We start from the raw sequence: 5,000 nt of genomic DNA, 5'->3' as shown, positions 1-5,000 counted from the left end.
GCAATTTCAGAGTCAACTGTCAATAACCAGCGTATAGGAATCACGCTAAAATTAGAACCCGTCGGGAAACTTTGTCAATTCGGGGTCAAAAAAAAGTTTAACTGATGTACTTTATTCCACTTTACCTCTGAAAATGAGATCATTCACATTTTGAGGTATTTCATGGAAACACGCCAGTTTGGCTTGGAACAGGAATCGGCAAAATCCGGGAATGCAACCAAGAAAGGACAAACTTCAAACAAGTTCTGCTCCAACAAATTACCTGCAGGAGCTTTTTCTGAACAAAGGAAAAACCACTTTAAATAACGCACCCGTAAAAATATTAAACTGTTTAGTGCCCAAGAAAGGAATGTGTGGAGTAGCTTCTTCCACCAAGTTTGAGCTATTACTGGAGTTCTGTTTTCTGGTTCTTGTTCTCTTCCTCTCTTCTTTCCTTTCTGTTCTAGTCATAGGTCCTCCAGGCATCATGCAACCTTATCAGGTCTTCTACAGATACGTCAAAAATTGCAATACAGAGAAAAAAGCAGCTCTAAACATATTAAAAGTAAACACTCCGCCTTAAGTTTATATCCCTCCGATGCTTGACTTGAATAACTGCGTAACCACCAGTGTGGAGCACAGTTATCATGATATTATGTCAAACTGAACTAAAACAAGCGAAAGCAGAATGAAAATATTTTCCAAACTGTTTTCTACCTAAACACGAAAAGCGTTGACTGTTAAAAGCTTTAATTGGCGTAGTATGGCCGTGTAGCCGAGTCGAGCCACAGAAAGAAAGGGAAAAATGAAGCCTCGTTTATGCCAAGAATAGTCATACTGGGTTGAGCCTATGATCCATTCGAGTACCTGGCCAGCAGTCAACTTCAAAGAAACAGCTAACCTCTATGAGCTCTATAAGGTTAGTGGATACCTTGTTTCGACAGCTGTCAATTGACCATAACATGGATCTCCCATATCAAAGATGTATGCTGTAAACTAGCGTAATACTGGTCACATTAGCATACATGGACAGGTGGACGTACGGACGTTCGATGACGTCATACGATACGATACGGTATTCTGTTTATTTCACCGACTTTCAGTACAACTAAATTGACGGGCAATGTCAGGGGGACATACAAATAAACATTAACATACATCACTGAAATTTCCAAAGTTGGTAATTCTTCTGTTGTCCCCTTGTTGACATCTTAGAAGTTGGCCCTTAGACTGTAATGGGACTCTGTGGGGGCAGGGGAGGAGATGATGTTCTTAAGACGGGGGGGGGGGGGGCATCTAGCGTGCACTATCCATAAACCGCTCACAAGCTCCTACTCTCCTGACACTAAGAGCCTCCAGGCCCGGCCAAAGCCAAGGCATCATATAGTCTACCTGGCCACATATTATTTTGAGAGCTTTCCGCTGTACTGTCTCAATTAATTAACTCCTCGAGATACAAAGGGATAGCCGCCCAAACTGGCAAGGCATACTCAACAATGGAACAACATTACTACAGTTAACTAACACGAGATCGTTAGTGCCCACACCAGCTCTCTTGAGTTTCTGCAGCGCAAACAATCGCTTAATAGCTTTTTGATGGATACTGTCAAAATGTTCGTTCCGAGAGAGGTCATTAGAGATAATACACCCAAGAGTTTAAAAGTACATACTCTATCAATGTCAATACCATTAAGGTAAATCAGTGTTACAACAGTAGGTTGCTACTTCAGTTGCTACTTTACATTGGGACTTACAATGGTCCCAAGAGAAAACAAAAACAATGCTTATGCAAAATTTGTGGGGACAAACAAAGAGTATTATGGTATTTTCCGAAATAGCCTATAAGAGCATTGCAAGGGTGTTAACAAGGTAGACAAAACACAAGCGACGCTTAAATACGAACTAGGAAGACTGTAGTAGGACAAACTAGGAAGGAGAAACCAAACGAACACTAATTTACACGGAAAATACTGGAATTCGTGGCTACAGATGTTACCAGTGATCCTGCAAGGAGGAAATGGAATTAAGATTCACGCCAATGCCTTTCTGGATGGAAGTTCTGGTTCATCATACGTAAGGGAGGGGTTAGCTAGCTAATGTATTAGGTCTAGATGCCGAGCGTCGACCACGGCGTGTTTCAGTCTTTGGAGCAAAGTCAGTTGTGAAGGAAAGTAAGATTGTGACTGTGCTCCTAGAGAGTACGGATAGTGGCACCAAGAGAGAGGTATCTTTATGGACAACACCAGAACATTTGAGATGAAAGCAAGAGACTGGTTCCAAAGCTCAAGGAATTTAAGTCATCTGTGCAATCTGGAGATACCAAAGCCAGTTGGGAATGGAGAAGTTGACTTACTCATTGGAAGTGATTATTATGAGGAACTGCTTTTTTCCACTCGAACATAGTGTAGGGAAACCAGAAGTGCCCGTGCGTGTGAAGACATCACTTTGATGGACAATTATTGGACACATCACAGAAGACGCAAACGAGTGGCAGGCGGCCAGTCACACCTGTACATTTCATGCAAACCTTACCGCAGACTGTCGAGCAGATGAATTGATGCAGAAAATGTGTGAAGGGGAAGTGATGGGTATCTCAGATCAGAACTAGTCTTTGACACCAAAGGCGAAAGGTGGAAGAGACAAGACGTTACAATGACGGTCGCTATAAAGTGGTAATTTCATGGGTTACCGTATATGATGAACCACCGCTGCACTGAAACAGAGAGATTGCTGAAGATCTACTCTACTCTCTTGAAAAGCATCTTAAACGAAGACCGGATGTCACTGAGAAATACTGCCAAGTATTGGAGGCGAATGTAGCCAAGGGTTACATACAGACATTGGAACAGGGAAAAGTTGATGTTGAGCCGAGTTGATACCTACCCTCATTTCCTTTTGCGAGGGAAGATAAAGAGACTACCAAAGTAAAAATAGTTAGTGACTCAACAGCGAGGTACGGAGGAATAAGCCTTATGGCACTACGTTGCCTGGACCGAAGTTGCAACAGGGCGTTTTTGACGTGTTGCTGCGCTTTCGCAGCAACCCAGTGGCCCTGGTAGCAGATCTGACGGAAATGGTTTCCCAAGTTATTATGGCAAAGAAAGACGGGCAAAGCAACGCTTCCTGTGGAGAGGATTAGATACCGCTCGAACTCCTGACGTTTACAAGGCATTGAGACTGATATTTGGAGACCGTGCTTCACCATACTTTGGGCAGTATGTTGTGCGGCATCACGCAGAAGACAACAAAGGGGATTATCCGCAAGCAGGTGCTATCCTACTTTTACAGATGCACATGGATAACATCATGACTCCGCTGGAGACAGATAATGAAGCAGCAAAGGCTCGTGACCAACTTATTGAGTTACCTGGAAAGGCCGGTTTCAAGATACGGCGTTGGTGCAGCAACAGGCCCCAAGTGTTAGAAGAGATACCAGTAGATGATCGGGTGACGAATGTTCATATTGAAGAGTCTATAATACCTTACAGGAAAGCTTTGGGAGTCCAGGGGAATGCTGAGGCGGATGTGTTTACGTTTATGCTGAATGTACCTCTGAAGAAAATGACGATGCTTCACAGTTGGCATATGCAGCAATCAGCTATGTGCGGAACGAGTATTGGGATGGAGAGAAAACTGTGCGATTTGAGGCAGCGAAAGCGAAAGTTGCACCCAACAGAGCAACAAGTATTCTTAGGCTGAAGTGCTGGGTTTGAGACTGGCAATAAAGCTTTCGGGGTTGTTGCAAGTACCTTTTGAGAGCTGCACGTTGTGGACAGAGAGGATGTCATTTGTTGGATTCAGGGTCAGGCCAGGAGGTACAAGACCTTCGTCACAAATAGAATATCAGAAATTCATCAGACGTTTAAGCCTACACAGTGGCGTCATGTCCCAACTGACTCAAACTGTGCTGATGATGCAACACAAGGGCTAAAGGCAAGAGAACTGTCTGTTGGTCATCGCTGGTTTGTTTAGTGGGCCTGATTTCCTGTACAAGAAAGAAGGATTGGCCTCTGAGTAAACATGTCAAAGCGGAGGAGCGTTCTGAAGGTTGTCTGGCTGAAATGGACCTTTGTAACTGAGACTTCCTGGCCATGGATGGATCCCTTATACGAGGCTCCCCAGAATCAAATTGTGGGTGATGCGACTGTATGCCAAATTACCGGTGAAAAGTTAAGAAATCAGGAAACCTTTAGGAATCGAGATCTGCAGGGAATTACATTGACCCCAGATCAACCTGACAGAGCTGGAAGTCTCCGTATCAAACGAGCACAAGTGGATAGATTCCCTGAAGAGCTATAGGAATTGAAGAGAGCAAAGAAAGTCAGTAAACAGAGCCATTTGCAACCGCTAACTCCAGGGAACGACTCAACAGCGCATAAATTCCTTATGACTTCGTCCACCTTATTAATCTACCTAAGAAGCATCACATAACTCGACAGATTGTGGTAGGTACCCATAGTGGGTAAATCACGTGCTAGAGGAAGTAAGGAACCGTTACTGGATTATTGATGGTCAGCAGGAGGTGAAAAACTGGGATAAACAATTTATGCTGTGCGCGAGAAGGCGTGCGAAACCCGCAGTGCACGTCATGGCACCACTCCAGAAGCTGTGATGTGTGGATTATGCCGAACCCTTTGTCCAAGAAGGGTATCTGCCAAGGGATACCTTTGCCTCTGTATTGGTCCTGCAACTAGAGCTGTTCACCTAGAGATGGCGTTCTCCCTAAACACTGCATATTTCTTGAAAGAATTAAGCCAAATGGGAAAAGCCTGAAGAAGTTGTTGGCGACAATGGAACAAACTTTGCAGGAGCTGAGAGGAAGCTTAGATAGCTCGTTCCATCAATGGACAAGAGTTAGATTACAGAGGATGCCGCAATCAGAGGGATCAATTGGGGCTGGAATCCACCACTTGGATCACACTTTGGTGGCGTATTTGAGTCGCTGATTAAAGTAGCCAAGAAGACCCTGAGGGCAATGGTGGGAAATGCAGGACTCAATGACGATGAACTACAGACCGCGA

This window comes from Montipora foliosa, chromosome 2, assembly GCF_036669935.1.
Source record: "Montipora foliosa isolate CH-2021 chromosome 2, ASM3666993v2, whole genome shotgun sequence".
NCBI classification, from domain to species: domain Eukaryota; kingdom Metazoa; phylum Cnidaria; class Anthozoa; order Scleractinia; family Acroporidae; genus Montipora; species Montipora foliosa.
Note: the sequence above shows the minus strand (reverse complement) of the source record.